The sequence below is a fragment of the Rattus norvegicus genome, chromosome 4 (assembly GCF_036323735.1).
Source record: "Rattus norvegicus strain BN/NHsdMcwi chromosome 4, GRCr8, whole genome shotgun sequence".
NCBI classification, from domain to species: Eukaryota; Metazoa; Chordata; class Mammalia; order Rodentia; family Muridae; genus Rattus; species Rattus norvegicus.
This window is the reverse complement of record NC_086022.1, coordinates 32,100,636-32,118,559: the sequence shown is the minus strand read 5'-3', so window position 1 is coordinate 32,118,559 and position 17,924 is coordinate 32,100,636. Positions and strand designations below refer to the sequence as shown.

Genomic DNA, 17,924 nt, shown 5'->3' with positions numbered 1-17,924 from the left:
TGTCTGGCCAAGTCTTTTTGTTGTTCTTGTTTTTCTGAGTCACTTCCCACCCTGGCCCAGGTCTCTGTGCATTCTGCATAGAATCATTCCAGCTGAAGTGTAGACTTCCTGGCTGACACTTTTCAATTCAATTCAAGTAAGTGAGATAAGTAGTCCACCTCTAGCCCTTTACCTTAGGTACATAGCAAGCATGGGTCTTCATTTCACTATTGGAAAGCAGTATATCTGGTTACTAGTCTCAGTAGCAGCATGCTTTGTAAATTCAGGGTGATGTGACCCAAGCTCTCTCAGAAGACTCTGTACAAATCCTCTGCCTGGGTTCTTTTGGTCGACTGAGGAACTTTCTTCTGCAGGACCTCCTCATAAAGGGTTGGGAGTACAGATGGCTCACCTGGATGTTTGAGGCTCTGAATTCAATTTCCACCACTAAAATCAATAAATGATTTTGCACCTGAAGATAGAGCTTGTTGATAATCTCTGATCTGTCATATTCAAGGCACTAGGTTCAATCTCCTGAACTTCTTGTAGTGAATTTTTTTTAAGGAACTGCTTTATAAATAACAGCAGTTCACATAGTCCATAAAAACATCCCTATTTCCAGAAGCCACACATATTGCTGGCACCTGTTCTTAACAACTGCTTCCTCCTCTACATCCTGCATTTTCCTCTGTTAATACACTTCAAGTGACAGCATTTCCAGAAGTTACCCTGTGGATACAGTCTTATCCCTAAGTTCCTCACAAAGCAGCTAAGTCCAGGCCTTAGCATCCATAAATCAAGACATCCCAATGTGAGATCTGAATGAAGGAAGTTATAAAGAAAGGCTGAAAAACATTATTTTCCAGAGAGCCAAAGCTAACTTCATGTCACTTCGGCACAGAGACCTCTCTGAAGGTTCTTAGTCTTGTTAAAAAATGAATTTGAAGACAAACTCAGAAGATTACTCCCATTTAATTTATCAGAGACTTCCTGGGATTAGGAGAGAGAAAACAGACCAGGGAAGCTAGAGACCTTGGCAGCTGCCAGGAAGGGGCAAGTAATAGGAAAGAAAATAGAGGGGGATACACCTCGAGAGATAACAGAGATAATGGAGACACTCCAGGAAAGTTAAAAAAAAATCTCACTCCACATCTCCACCCTGGAGCAGATCCTATGATCTACCCCTCCCTCCCAGAGACAGCTTGACTCCAAGGAGTTCTGACACACCCAGGCTCACAGGTAAGTCCCCCTTATCCCAATGCTACCATAAGTGGGATCCCTGGAGTTCATATCTGCACCCAGAAGCAGATCCTGTGTCCCAGCCCCCTCCCCACCCCATCTCAAACTTGATCCCAAGGAGGTCTGACACAGCCAAGATCACAGATCAGACTTCTCAGACCCCCCTCCCATACCCAGACACAGCCTGAACCAAGGAGTCCCAACATAACCAGGCTCATAGGAGAGATACTTTGCAGGTAGTGACAGCAAGGCAGATTAACACCACAGATAAACAGATGGTCAGAGGCAAGTGCAAGAACATAAGCAACAGAAACCAATGCTATTTGGCAACATCAGAATCCAGATCTCCCACCACAGAAAGCCCTGGATACCCTAACACACCTCTAAAGCAAGATTCTGATCTAAAATCCCATCTCATGAAGATGATAGAGGACCTTAAGGAGGACATCAACAACTCCCTTAAAGAAATACAGGAGAACACAGGTAAACAGGTAGAAGACCTTAGAGGAAATAGATAAATTCCTTAAAGAAATACAGGAAAACACAAACAGGTAAAGGAGTTGAACAAAAACTTACAGAATCTAAAAATGGAAAGAGAAACAATAAAAAAAATCACAAAGGGAGACAACCGTGAAGATGAAAAACCTATGAAAGAGATCAGGAGTCATAAATGCAAGCATTACCAAAAGAGTACAAGAGATAGAAGAGAGAATCTCAACCACAGAAGATACCATAGAAGACATTGACACAACAGCCAAAGAAAATACATAGTGCAAAAAGCTCTTAACCAAAAACAAAACAAAACAAAACAAACAAACAAACAAAAACAAAAAACAAAAAAAGAAAACCAAGAAATTCAGGACACAATGAAAAGATGAAACCAGAATAGTAAGTACTGAATAGAGCAAAGCTTCCTAGGTCAAAGGGCCAGTAAATATCTTCAACAAAATTATAGAACAAAACTTCCCTAACCTAAAGAAAGAGATGCCCATAAACATATAATAAGTCTACAGAACTCCAAATAGACTGGACTAGAAGAGAAAAGAGAAACCTCTCCTGTCACATAATAATCAAAACACCAAATGCACAAAACAAAGAATATTAAAAGCAGTAAGGGAAAAAGGTCAAGTAACATATAAAGGCATACCTATCAGAATTACACCAGACTTCTCAACAGAGACTCTAAAAAGAAGATTTTGGGCAAATGTCACATCCTAAGAGAACACAAATGCTAGCCTAGGCTATTATACTCAGCAAAACTCTCACTTGCCATAGATGGAAAAACCAAAATGTTCTATGACAAAACCAAATTTAAACAATATCTTTGCAGCCCTGCAGAGGACAATAGAAGGAAAACCTCAAACACCAGGAAGGAAACTACACCTAAGAAAAAACAAGAAATTAATCTTCTCACAACAAACCCAATGACGAGAACCATACAAACATAATTCTACCTTGAACAACAAAAATAACAGCATTAATGGACTCAATTCCCCAATAAAAGACATGGGGTAACAGGCTAGATATGTAAACAGGATCCAGCATTTTGCTTCATACAAGATATATACCCCAGTGACAAAGAAAAACAGTACCTCAGAGTAAAATATTGGAAAAAAAATGTTCCAAGCAAATGGTCCCAAAAAGCTGGAGTAGCCATTCTAATACCAAATAAAATTGACTTTCAACCAAAAGTTATCAAAAAAGGTAAAGAAGGACACTTCGTACTCATCAAAGGAAAAATCTACCAAGATGAACTCTCAATTCTGAACATGCTCCAAATGCAAGGGTAAAAGAAACATTACTTAAAGCTCAAAGCACATATTGAACCTCACATAATGATAGTGGGAGACTTCAACACCCCACTGTTACCAATGGACAGGTCATGGAACCAGAATCTAAGCAGAGACACAGTGAAACTAACAGAAATTATGAACCTGTGATTGTTTGTATATGCTTAGCCCAGAGAGTGGCATTATTAGAAGTTGTGGCCTTACTGTAGGTGTGGCCTTGTTGGAATAGGTGTGTCACTGTGGGTGTGAGCTTTAAGACCCTCATGCCTGGAAGCCAGTCTTCCACGAACAGCCTTCAGATGAAGATGTAGAACTCTCAGCTCCTCCTTCCCCATACCTGCCTGGATGGTGCCATGCTCCCACCTTGATGACAAAGGACTGAATCTCTGAACCTGTAAGCCAGCCCCTCATTAAATGTTGTTCTTATAAAAGTTGCCTCGGTCATGGTGTCTGTTCACAGTAGTAAAACCTAACTAAGACAGAACTAAATGGATTTAACAGATATCTACAGACATATCACCTGTCCCGCGCTATCGTCTCACCAGCAAGAACGCACGTGGACACCAGGATCCTTCTGCAGCAAAGCGTTTATTGCATCTTGAAGAGGAGAGACCCGAGCCCCAGAACGGCACTGCTTATATACACCCTAGCATGGCGCGTCCACACCTGATTGGTCGCTTACCCATGATCTCACTGGCATGCCCTGGGGTGGGCAAAGACTTGGCGCAAACACACTCTTGCACACGCGCACACAGCTAGCTTCCTGAAAGGAAGTCGGGCTGGCGCAGCAGAAGCCAGCGCCATCTTGTAATGGCGAATGCTATACCAGCTTTCCACGTGGGGCGCAGTGGAAGCCAGCGCCATCTTGTGATGGCGAATGTTATTGCGGCTTTCCACATCTCCCCCTTTTTGTTTTACTAGAATGAGGCTGGTCTAGGCCTCTGCAGTTACATCCATCTGCTGTGGCTCCTGTCTTAGGTCGTTCCTCTAATGTCACAGACTTATCCGTCGTAGGGTAACCCTATCGCCACCGGGCCCCGTGTCTTAGATTGGTCTGTGCATGAGGAAAGTTGCCCGTCTCTGGATACCGCAGTGCTGTGGGACAGTAAGTGCTAAACGAACTAGGGCGAACTCTATAAAAGAGGCCAGCCAGAAAATGAGTTAGTGGGGAAATCATGATCACCCTATCGCGTGCAATGAGGAAACCTCAGCGATGTAGAAGGGCTGATCAAAGAATCATTGAGTCTCTCTCATCCCAGTGCAATGGATCCACAAATCCGTGGGGTGCAAGAGCAGAGAACTCAGATGCCGACTAATTCTTGAGCATAGATAACCAAATTTCAGGGGAGGCCCCTTGTTCAATGGCCACAAGTGCTTGAGTGATAACGACCTTGTCACATTTCTGTTGAGATCTGAGTTTGCAGACCAACCATAGCATGAACACTAATCCACAGCATATGGCTGCACCAAACAGAGCCACTCCCGATGAGTAGTGGGCACCTCATCTGGTTCTTCTCAGCTGTTACCACCAAGGGCCGTAGTCAAGCCGCTCCTATAATAAAATTTAGAATTCCCAATTGTTAGCAACTACTCCAGAAAGTTCACCCACTGTGCTTGCCTAACAATAGATTGGGGGAGGGTAACTCTAGACACTGCAGACACAATGACTGCAGCAGTAATGGCTGCTACAATAGCAGCAAAAATAACAAGGTCTTTCCCAGGACAGTTTAGGATCTCTGGAACAACCAGCAGGCAAGGGAACCACGTCTGAGATCTGTATAACCGGGGCAGAGTTCCCCAGTCCACAGCAGCTCCACGCAGATGGCATTCCTGTGAAGCTACAGACTGCAAGATGACAACACCAGTTAAGGCAGCAAGAGTCACCAGGGGAATGAGGGGGCAGGGGTAACAGCTGGAGTCCAGCTTCTCCAGCAAGCAGCAGTGCACAGAGGGTCGGAACGCAGGCCGCGATGGGATGGGACACAATGACTGCAGCAACGCCAGAATTTCTGTGATGACAAAAGATGAGGGGGAATCCTCCGTCTTCCTCTCAGGGCAGAGGAATGACTCCAGGGACCCGAACCACGAGACCTGAATCTTCATGCTCCCAGGATCAGCATGTCTCACCAGACACTCAGGCAGCTGGCACACTCCTGTAGCATCCTGTAGAAAAAACACAAACATTCCCTCTTCCCCATAAAAATACCTGGATCATGTCAATATATGGATCTTTCTATTTCACCTAGGCAGAAGTATGCCTAGTTGTAGGGTGCCATAAACACTCAGAGTTCCTTGGCATCCAAATTTTAAAATTGAAATAAAAAGAGTATTATTTAGCATACAGGGATAACTCCCCCTTTTGGTTTATTAAAATTGTTAAAATGTTATTTATTAAGATAATTGAGGACACTGAGCATTTATTTATAAATTGACTTGTATACCAAATTATTGTTTCCAGCATTATTGTTTTGGATATATAAAGAATGAGATTTTTTGACTAATTGTTCCTATGTAAGGCCTACAATCTGCCTGGCATCATTGTCCTCCCTTGCTAAGGGGTCCAAGCAATCCAGCCTGAGCTCCCAAATGGCCTACAAAGGAACAGTACTTAGTGCTCTTAACCACTAAGCCATCTCTCCAGCACCTCACAAGTTTTAAGCATTAATTAGAAATGCCGAATCCTGTAAACAGGGTCCAGATTTAGCCTTATTTAGAAATCCCTGAGTTGGCAGGGTGAGGCTGGGCATTGAAAGTAAGCAAATGGAGTCTTCCTCTTTTCGTGAGGGTGTGTTATCAACTCCATTACCATTTTCAAAGAGCTGGGTTTATGGTTTGTTTAGTTGTCTGAGCCAGAGCACTGAAAGGACAGTGAGTTGTCAGACATTCACACTGAAATCATCACTCACTGATTTCATGTAGAAAACTTGTCTCCAATAAGGCATTAATTGTAAAATTTAAGGGTTAGTAGTATCTAAAAAAAGAAAACTTTTTAATCAACTGTAAACCATAAGCCACACATTGGCTATCAGTATATGAATTGAAAGCTTGATTTTTTTTAACATTTTAAATATAGTAAGCACATTTCCTATGGGTTGTCCATGACTCTAGCCTACAATTCTGTATTAACACAACTGAAGCTTTATCTCCAATGAGGATAACAAAGACCTAAGTCCTCTGGTAAGGTGAGGTACTTAGCCAATTAACATATCCTTAGAAGCTTAAAATTAGTTTCAAATATTCTTTTCTGGAGTAGTGTAACAGCTACTCCCCAAATATTAAAGCTCATTTTGAGAGCAAAGATTTGTAGTAAAAATTTCCATATACACTGAAAGATTCAAAGTTCTAACTTCTTACATTGAAGAAGCAACAAAATTACATAATATAAGGCTATTTAGCCATTCTTTTGTAAAAATTTTTAATGATATCACTTCATGGGCTCTCTAAAATTATAAGCAAGCTCATGAAATGAAAACTCACAATCGCTATGACGTAAACAAATTGCATAAAATCAATCCTCTAAGTCTGTCTTGAAATGGCAGTTGAAGTAAGCAAACTGGCTGTAATGCTCTCACAAGTTCTAAAACCTCATCAATCCTTCATGAATCTTGTAACAATCTCTACCTGTTTGATTTTTTCTCAATTATAAATAAGTTTGAGTTAGTCAATGCAACACTGGCAATCCTTAATCAGAATCTTTAAGTTCTCCTTGTACCACCAGAGCACAACCACAAGGTCACCTGAGTTCTGAGTAGTGACTAGGCAGCTGTCCTTGGGGCAGTGGAATTAGCATTAAAATACAGTAACTTCAGGGCAAACCACAATTTTGGAAAGCAAAATCTTCAATATTTAGACCAAACACCATTATGACTTTTCTAGCTGTGATTTTAAGAGAAGCACCTTGTCACCTGCTAAGTCTAATAATCAGCTCATGCAGACGCTCATCCCCGGGCAGCTTCTCCAGCTGACCCAGGCTCCTTCCACAGGTGTAAGGCTCCAAGGGCTGATTGAACTGCTTTTTATTCATTTGTTCCTTTTTTGAAACGAGTTAAAATCAAATCAAGGTGTGAACAACCAGCAGATAAAGTTTTTACCATTTTCTCTTTTGAACATGAAACATAAAACATTTAAGCAACAAGAAACAAAAACCACAGACATAAACTGACATACATGGACAGCTTAGTGCACCAAGGACAGACAATAGACAAAGGGGAAAAACTAGATGGTGTCCCACCAAAGGGACACAGATTCCAATAGGAGTCAGCAGAGAGGTAGGATTTCCCCTTTCCCACCACTTCCACTGTGACCATCCACTCGAGTGGAGTTGATATGGACGATGGATTGTCTCAATTCCTGGACTAGTCCATCAACGTGTTGAAACCAAATTCCTGTAAGATACTGAGATATATTACGGGATATCTGAGCAGCACGACTGACATTCACAAATGGTATGGAAGTGAAACACAGTCCTGAATATTTCCACTCACAACCCAGTTGCATTAATTCCATCAAGCTGTGCATGTGTGTTGAGATGTCCTTGGGGGTAGGGGGTAGGAAAAATGAAACTAATGCTGTAGCTGATGTGTTCTGACTGGTCCCAGCTAAAAGTCCTTGAGACCAGAAATCCAAGTAGGCACACTCTGTAAAATACAACTCTGAAGACAAAAATTTAGAATTGAGATATCTTTTTGTTTGATTCTCCTGAATAAATTTTTCAGGCGGACTACCTCTATCAAATCTGATCAGTATGACTCTGTGAAGTTTCCAGAGCCTAATCACACCTTTTACAAGCACAAAGACAAAATTTTTCTCCCAAAATACTGTGTTCCTTTTATCTCCTTTTCTTTTCTTTTTTCTTTCGAGACCTTTTCTCCCTCAGACATACTTTCTTGTTGCTCTGCAAGGACCCTCTGACCTGTCCTAACAGCTGTAATGGCTTCCCACACAAAGAAAAAAATAAACAAAATTACCAGCCTTGCCCACAAAGGATCCATACCTTTCGGTTTCTTCACAGTGGCTCTCCACCTAGGCCCATATCTTTCTTCTTCATAGCGAGCTGTCTTATCTTCTAAATCCTCTTCCTCAGAGGGGCTAAGCTCGTCTGTTTCTGAACTATCAAGCCCCAAAGCCTCTAACTCCTCTACCGGATAAAGGCTTTTTTTCAGGGTTTTCTTCTTCCGCTGTTTCTCTCCCAGGGCGTCCTTTCCCTTATCTCTCGATTCCTCAGATCCAAGATCCTTGGAAGGGCCTCTTTTCTTAGGTGCACCTTTCCTTCTTAAAGCTTCTAATCTTTCACCTCGCTCTGTTTCTGACATGCTGTCCTGTAACTCCTCTAATGCCCCCTGTCCTGCTATTACTGTTGGGCGGCATTTCTCATCTTCTAGGCACGATTTCTGACTGTGCCTAGTGGCAGCCGCAAAATCAAAAACCAAAAGAAAAAGAATGAGCACTGCCAAAACAATAACAAAAGCTTCCACCGCATCTTCTAATGGGGGAGAGAGATGAGAGAGATCAAGACCAAACATGCCTTTCAAGGCTTACGTTTCGACCTGCAGTTCTGGACCCTCTCCGCGAGCGGAGGCTCTCCTTGGTGCTGGCGATGGTGAGGCGTTTTTTCCCGAGTTTCGGCACCCAACGTCTCGTCAGCAAGAACGATGCGGACACCAGGATCCTTCTGCAGCAAAGCGTTTATTGCATCTTGAAGAGGAGAGACCCGAGCCCCAGAATGGCGCTGCTTATATACACCCTAGCACGGCGCGTCCACGCCTGATTGGTCGCTTACCCATGATCTCACTGGCACGCCCTGGGGTGGGCAAAGACTTGGCGCAAACACACTCTTGCACATGCGCACACAGCTAGCTTCCTGAAAGGAAGTCGGGCTGGCGCAGCGGAAGCCAGTGCCATCTTGTGATGGTGAATGTTATTGCGGCTTTCCACAATCACCCTAAAACAAAAGAATATACCTCTTCTCAGTACCTCATGGTACTTTCTCCAATATTGATCATATAACTAGACACAAAACAAGCCTCAAACCAATATAGCAAGATCGAATTAATCCCATGCATTCTATCAGACTACTATAGACTAAAGCTGGTCTTCAATAGCAACAATAACAATAGAAAGCCCACATACTCATGGAAGCTGAACAACTTTCTGCTCAATGATAACTTGGTCAAAAAAGAAATTAAGAAATTGAAGATTTCTTGGAATTAACTGTGACAAATCATCAACACTATACAAATGATGAATTGGCTGAGAAAGAAAATAGGAAAACAACACCCTTCACAAAAATCACAAATAATATAAAATATCTTGGTGCAACTCTAACTACGAAGTGAAAGATCTATAGGACAAGAACTTCAAGTCTCTGAAGAAAGAAATTTAAGGGCTCAGAAGATGGAAAGATGTCCCATGCTCATGGATCAGCAGGATTAACATAAGTAAAAATGTCCATCTTACCAACATCAACCTACTGATTCATTCCAGTTCCCATCAAAATTCTAAATCAATTATTCACAGAAATAGAAAGAGCAATTCTAGAATTCATCAGGAATAAAAAAAATCCAAGATTGTGAAAACTATTCTCAACATTAAAAGAAATTCTGGAGGACTCACCATTCCTGACCTCAAACTGTACTACAGAGCAATAGTGATAAAAACTGTATGGTACAGAGAAGACAGGAAGATCAGTGGAATAGAATCGAAGACCTAGGAACAAACTCGCCATACACCTATGTTAGTTGATTTTTAATAAAGATGACAAAATCATTCAATGGAAAAAAGACAGCATTTTCAATGAATGGTGTTGGTTCAACTGGCAGTTAGCTTGTAGAAGAATGCAAATTTATCCATTTTCATCTCCTTGTACAAAGCTCAAGTCCAAGTGGATCAAGGGCCTCCACATAAAGCCAGATACACTGAAACTAATAGAAGAGAAAGTGGGGAAGAGCCTCAAACACATGGGCACAGAGAGAAATTTTCTGAACAGAACACCAATGACTCAGGCTCTTAAGATCAATGATTGAGAAATTGGATGTCATAAAATTGAAAAGCTTCTGTAAGGCAAAGGACACTGTCAATTAGACAAAGCAGCAATCTTCAGATTGGGAAAACACCATTTCCAACCCTACATCTATAGAGGGCTAATATCCAAAATATACAAAGAACTCAAGAGGATAGACTCCAGAGAACAAAATAAACCTATTTAAAAATGGGGCACAAAGCTAAACAAAGAATTGTCAACTAAGGAATGGCTGAAAAGCACCTAAAGAAATGTTAAATGTCCTTAGTAATCAGGGATATGCAAATCAAAACGACCTTGAGATTCTACCTCACTCCACTCAGAATAGTTAACATCAAAAACTCAGGTGACAGCAGATGCTGGCAAGGATATAGAGAAAGAGGAACACTCCTTCATTACAAGGGGATTGAAAGCTGGTAGAAAGCACTCTGGAAATAAACATGGCACTTCCTCAGAAAATTGGACATAGTACTACCTGAGGACCCAGCTATACTACTCCTGGGCGTATACTGAAAAGATTCTCCAACATATAACAAAGACACATGCTCCACTATGTTCACAGCAGCCTTATTTATAATAGCCAGAAGCTGGAAAGAACCCAGATGTCCCTCAACTGAGGAATGGTTACAGGAAATGTTTTACATTTACACAATTGAGTACTAATCAGTCATTAAAAACAATGACTTCATGAAATTTACAGGAAAATTGATGGAAATAGAAAATGGCACCCTGAGTGAGGTAACACAATCACAAAGGAACACACATGGTATGTACTCACTGATTGTGGATATTGGGATAAAAGCTCATATGATACAACTTACAGACCATATGAAGCTCAAAAAAAGGAAGAACAAAGTGTGGGTGCCTCAGTCCTACTTAGAAGGGGGAATAAAATAATCATGGGAGGTTTAAGGTGGGAGGGACTTGGCAGGAAGAGAGGAGGGGGAGGGGGAAAAGGGGACAGGATCAGGTATGGAAGAAGACTGGGCAGGAGAGAAGCACAGAGAGTCAGAAAATTGAACAGATGTGTGTAGCAATGGGGCATGGGAAACTGGGGGTAGCCAACAGAAAATCCCAGAAGCCAGGAAAGCAATAGTCTCACAGGACCCAATGGAGATGATAGTAGTGGAAATCCCCAACAAAGGGGAGAGAGAACTTGTAGAGACCATATTCAGAGTTTTGGCAAGGTCTCCCGTTGAGAGATGAGATCACCCACACTTCACAAAATTTTAACCCAGAATTGCTACTGTCTAAAGGAAATACTAGGACAAAGAGTGGAGCTTTTTTCCCTTGCAGCTTTAAATAATCTTTCTTAGTTCTATATGTTTAGTGTTTTGATCATTATGCAGTGGGTTATAGGGGACTTTCTTTTCCTCTGGTGGCCTCTGGTAGAGCAAGGTCTTTTGCCAGAATTGTGGGCTGGACTATAGAGATGAGTATGGGGGTATTATTGGGAGAAAGCTGGGCAGGCACTGAGGAAGCACTGGATATCTGCAAACAGGCTTTTTTCCTGGGGTTTTGGGTACCTGTGTGACCTCTGGTATAGCTGAGTGAGACTTTATTTTGTTATGTGGGGAAAATTCCACCTACAAAAAACTTATGATAGATGACTATACATTCTAGCTTATTCCTTTTCATTCTATATCATCAAGGAAACATGAAAGAAAATGTTGTTACAGAGAATATTTATCAGTCTGTGATACTACTTGTTAACCTTGTTTTCTCTTTCTTCAACTCCTCCTTTCTTGGGCTCACTGCCCTCCTGGTATCCAACTGGCTCCAAGCATATGGCAGATTAAAACAACTGATAACAGCACAACAAATAATCTGTAGGTCTGACCATTTGGAAATAAAGTCAATCAAGACAGCTAGGGAATAAAAGCAACTTTAGAACGGAGACAGACTTATTGTCCACACTTCTCTGTGCTAGTCATTTGCTGACTGTGTCATATTATTAGTTGGTTTGGGTTGCTTCCATTGGTTTTAAGGGGACAGGATGTAGAACTGAGAGGCCTGATACAATGGATCCCTCACAGACTTTTAACTTGCAGTTTTCTTCCTGTCTCAGGCTCCCAACAACTGAGATTTCTGGTACATGTCAGCTCATCTGGCTTCTGAGTTCCCGTTTACAGGAAAAGGAGTGAAGTGATTTGATCTTTTATAAGTGGAGGAGGTAAACTAATTACAAGTATATGATGAGTAGTAACATTTATATAGATGAACTTGTACGATAGATGATCCCTTGTAACATGGCTCATCATGTTACAGCACACATCAGCACTTCTATTCCTTTTTATATGGCAAAAATTCATACCATGCATATTTTCACGGCTTCTTTGAAATATTCATACAGTATATTTTGATTCTATTCTTTTTTGTCTTCTAACTCCTCTCAGATTCATCCTTCCCCCCTACTCACCAAATTTTGTATTTCCTTTGAGTTCCTGCCTTGACTTCCCCACAGTAATGACTGTAACCTGGAACTGTAAGTCATATAAACTCTTCCCTATCTTGCTTTTGGTGAGGCTGTTCCATCACAGCAAAAAAAAAAAAAAAAGAAAGAAAGAAACAAAGAAAGAAAGAAAGAAAAAGAAAAGAAAAGAAACTTGAACAGACTAGTCAATTCTATATTCCTTTGAGGGAGCAAATCTGACTTCAAAGGTTCCCTCTGAGTATAGAGCTAAAGTAGCTAGGATGCAGGCTCTAAGCAGAGCATCATTGAGAACCATACTGACTAAAAGGTTTTACCCACTGTTTCACAGACCCAGGCAGGCTCCATTTGACTGGGCATGCACAAACAAATTATATGAAGAACAAGGACCTATCAGTGAAGTAAAGTGCCTATCAAAGTCAAGGTGGTTCTTAATCAGAGGTGCTGCTCAATCATCTCTCCCTTCTCAGTGTTTCAGCAGAAAGAAAGGAGGATAACCAAGAGAAACTAAGAACACACCCTCTTTCATGCATTAAGCTAGAAAAGGTTTTTGGTACCTGCTCCTGTCATTCCATCCCAGCATGGTTGTTCCTGCTATGCTATCACCTCTAGAGGCACCTTCTGTTGTGAACAGTGGCTATATTTTTGCTTGCTCCCCCTATACACATCAATATAAGCACAATGCCACAGAATGGCTATATTATAGGAGGAAGGTTTATAGCTCACAGATCTGGTTTAAGAAAAATAGATCATGTCCACTGACTGCCTTCATCCTGGCAGAATCCCGAGTTAGTATCTGCGACCTATGAGTGCCAGGGTGGAACAGGTCCAATTCAAGTGGATTTTGTAGTATAGCCACGCTACAGATATCCCATTGACTCTTGAATCATTTACTCTTTGAATAGATTAATCCATTCATGAGGGCTCAGCCTCTTAAAGGTCCCAGACAGTAGCATCCCCTAATGTCTCAGAAAAGAAAGTTTCAATGTAAGTTTGTGAGGGTACAAGTCTTTGTGCCATGACAGTATCAAACATTCACAAATGATCCAACAGCCAGGTTCGTGTCTACTAGAACTGTGATCCCCTGTAAATTCAAGCTCTGAAGCTGGGTAGGAGGAAGCTCCAGGAGCTAGGAAATTAAAAATGCAAGCATCCCAAGAGAGGGGTGATATGCCATATTCACTATTCCCTCTGGGCAAAGCACAGACTAGCACACACAGACTGCATAAAAGCTGGCACACAGACCTGCAAGCAATCATACAAAGGCAGGTTGGCTATTATACCCATCTCCACTTTTATGGACATCGTTCTAGTTTGCTTTCTATTGCTGTGATGAAACACCATGACCCAAGGCAACTTAAAGGTTTAAAGGTCTCAGTAACAGTCTGAATCTGAGAGAAGCCAAAGCAGGACAGTGTAGGAACGTTTAGGCAGAAAGTAAAGCAGAGAATACAGAAGAATGCTGTCTGAAGCAGGCCCATGGCTTGCTTTCCTGCATTCTTATACAACCCAGGAGTGACACTGGCCTCAGTGACCTTGGTCTTCTCACATCAACTGTTAATCAAGAAAATCCTCTACATCCAGGGAAATCTGATAGAGGCTTTTTCTCCACTGAAGTTCCTTCTTTCCAGATGACTAAGCTTGAGTCAAGCTGACAAAACTAAACAGCACAAGTATGTTTATATACAACCTCCACAAATTGGCATCCTTTTGAGAATAGATATGTAGCATCACTGCTAACTCAAGGTTTTCTAAATATTTCCTGCTAGTGATCATTAAGTGTTACACAGCTTGTACATTTCAATAATAACAGTACTCCCCATGTTTTCTCCAAACACATGAGCAGCTAAAAAAGAAAAAGAAACAAAATCTGAGAAATATAAATTTATGTTAAGCTTAGAAATACCAGTGATGTTACAGAAGAGTACAGAATGATTTCATGAAGAGTAGGATGATTTTAAGGAAGCTTTGTCTATGTCAATATCCCAAAGTATTTTAACTATGTTTCCCTCTATCAGCTTTATAATTCCAGGTCTTAAAGCCTTTTAAAATTGAACTGATTTTTGTGCTCTTATTCAAATCAAAATTAAGATCTACATAGCATCGTCTATGCATTAGACTGTCTCTAATCCCAGAATGCACCAGAAAGAAGCACTGAAAGACCCCTGGAGCAGGGAGACTCTCACTCAAGTCTCGGAATGACAAGACACCCCAAGAACTCACATGAGACCGTCTTTGCTGTAATCATATGAGGTTTATTGATAGGAACCAGTGCACTGGGGTTGAGACTTGTATCCTACCCAGGGGTAAAGGAGTTTGACTCTGAGTAGCTGGGAGAAGGGGTATTTAAAGGAAGAAGCCACAAACTAAGGGGGTAGGGATGGCATCACTGGAAAATGTCGAGAATACCAGTGAAAAATCATAAGGGGAAACTCCCTGTTTTTTAAGATTGTTTTTAAGATTTTCATTTAACTTTATGGTCAGCTAGTTCCTGGGAGAGAGTTGTTGAACTGGCTGGTGTAATCATCAGTTTTATGGTCAGTCAAGTTACTGGAACAGAGTCACTGAACTGGCTAACCTATATTTTTGGCTCTACTCTGTTTGCTAGGGGGTCTGAATTTTCCTGGTCCTTCATCTCCCCACTTCTTCTAGTGGCTAGTTCTAGCCATAGAACTAAATTTCAGTACCTTTATATTATTGATTTTTTAACTTTGCAAAGCATGATATTGTTGGTGTAACATCATTTGTAATAGACATCCAGCCTACCCCTGCACTTACGACTGGGGAACCTATCTCGATGTAATTTAGGGCATTTTTTATTGTTTTATAGCTCTTTTGGCCCCTAGCTACACCTAGCCCCACCTGTCCCTAGACTTTTTTTTTTTTTTTTGGTTCTTTTTTTCGGAGCTGGGGACTGAACCCAGGGCCTTGCGCTTCCTAGGCAAGCGCTCTACCACTGAGCTAAATCCCCAACCCCTGTCCCTAGACTTTTTACTTGTTAGTAAAAAAGGCCCTTACAGTTATCAGGGTCCCCAGTGTCACAGCCCCAGTCAGTATTGTCCTCACTGATGCCCAGCTCCCCTCCCTCAGACACCATGTCTCTTCTAGGGCCCCATTCCGGAATAGAGCTGTGAACTCCACCCAGCCCCCATTGTTGTGGATCCAGTCAGCCAGGCGTGTCTCTGGGTAGGCCACCATCCAATCCTGCACTTGTCCCACCAATGGCTCTATTTTTCTGTTGACACTCTCAGCACACAGGGCAGCCCCAAAGACAAAGAATGTCACAAGATGGCCCTAGTTGGGGCCCCCTTGGAAAAGTTCGTTGGAAACCTGGGTGAAGCATTGTTGGGCTGAGCCTGGCATCACATGTAGCTGAGTGGCCAGGTCAGAGAAGGTGTGCTGGAAGTGGGTCTCTAACTTGTCTCCAGCAGCCCACATGGCTTGGTGTATCAGGTTGGCTGTTGGGCCTTCCCCGGGGCCAGCTCAACCATTAGAGCCCATGTGTCTGGGATTGAGGTTGGGGTTGCCATCCTGAATGGCAGCTCTTATGACCCAGTGCTCGTGGCAGGAAGCCCCCAGCTGAGGCCTTTTATCCTCCTGGTAAGAGTGGCACCATCTAATGCTTAGCTAGTTGTGGGGCCGATTTCATGTTTAATAACTGCCCTCTTGGGAAACCCGGGACCATGGGCTTCCTGCCAACGCCATCTCTACTCCTGGCTCCCCAATGTATCTACTTATGTGATGTGCAAGTCTAGGGAGCTTTTAAAAATCTGAGTGTCCCTCTAGGTCCAACGGCTGTCAGGGTGGTTAGCAGCATCAGGTACGTTCCTTTCCAGTAAGGCTCGAGTGTCTGGGCTTGGTGTCATCATATGTATTCAAGTCTCCGACCTGGAACTGGTGAGATGTCTCAGGGGTCCCCGGGGCATAGGCTGCTGCCAGCTGTGACCAGATTTCTTTCTGTATCACCTGTAGGTCTTTTAGCAGTTGCTGGCTTCATCATGGCATCCAAGAGATGGCAAAGGCATCTGAGCTGATGTGCTGGGGATAGAGGTTTATCCATCCCAGATGACATTTGTGTAGTACACCATGGCAATACCCACTCATCCCTGACCTTCATGAAGAGAACTGTTCCTGTCTGTAGACAAGGTAGCCTCGGCTTTCAGCAGTGGTCCATCGGTCAGTCACAGAGGTCTTCCCTCCACCCATGGGCTTCTTCCAGTACTTGACACTCGTGCTTTGGTGGCTCCAGGTCAGGATTGGGCAGCAAGGTGACCAGATTGCCCCCAACTGGTGGCGTATCTAGTCCATTTCAGCTGACCAGTGGTCCCATCCTCTGTGACATTTCATTTAAAGGCAAAGCATTTTTGACTTCAGGGTACCCAGCTCAGGCAGAAGAAATCACCTTTCAAGTACTGGTGCAATGAGACAGGGTCAGCCTGGGTCTTAAGCTCCACATACACAGTCTGCAGATATGCATACACATGGCCTCACCCAGCCATTTCAGCCCACGCAAGCCATTTTGGAGAGCAAATTTCTCATGAGCAAGGGATAGGGTCAGTCAGGGATGACCATGAACTAGTGGGTTACCCGACCCACACCAAGGTCCACTGTTCTTCGGGTAGTCCATAAGTATTGTTTGTGGCCAGTAACCCCCAGTACCCAAGGTCTTTTGATGGATACTGGCCCACTTGGGCATAGGAGCACAGAGTGTTGGGCCCCCATGTCCACAAAACACTGGGTGTGCTTCCCCTCTATCCTGGGGTAGTCCCTGACACAATGTCCTTTTTTCTTACAATAGGCACACTGATCTTTAGCCAGGAATTCTCTTCTGTTGCCAGGTACTGTCTTCCTAGTCTCTCTAACTGCTGTGGCCAGTATAAGTTCCTCTCCTGTCTTTTATCTCTCTTTAGCTCTATAGCTTCTTCTTTCTGTCTCTTTTCTTCCCTAGCTTCCTGCTCTTTTTGCCCTCTCTCTCTCTCTCTCTCTCTCTCTCTCTCTCTCTCTCTCTCTCTCTCTCTCCCCCCTGAATTGCACTTCAATCTTACTTTCTCTGCAACTTACACAAACTCTCCCAGCAACTTAGCTTAACCCTTCAAGTTTCTGCAACCTTTTCCTCATATCTTTTTTTTACCTTAGCCAAATTGGTGGGTTGTTTTCCAGCCCCTCAGAGACCCAACATTGGATCCTGGCGGTAGACCTGGCCCTCACTACCTTCAGGCATATTGAAGTCAACAGGCAGAAGTGAGGACTTTTCATCCATATCTGGAACATTCTTTCTGGCCTCTACTAGGATTCTGTATTTCCTGTAACAGCTACTGACAAGCATCTCAAGTGGGCTAGTGAGAAAGAAAGAAGAGAGTCCAGAAAATAGAGGTCTGCTGAAGAGGACAAATAGCATTCAATCACACAGAAAGACAATCAAAAGATTAACAGACAAAAAACAGAAGTGCGTACAAAAAACAAAAAC

The 17,924-nt window shown here is 42.6% G+C and overlaps 1 pseudogene; it reads right to left on the bottom strand.

Moving 5' to 3' along the window:
* Positions 1-15,447: 15,447 nt before the first annotated feature.
* On the bottom strand, positions 15,448-17,717 carry Bcl2l2-ps2 (Bcl2-like 2, pseudogene 2; annotated as a pseudogene).
* Between the last annotated feature and the right edge of the window lie 207 nt (positions 17,718-17,924).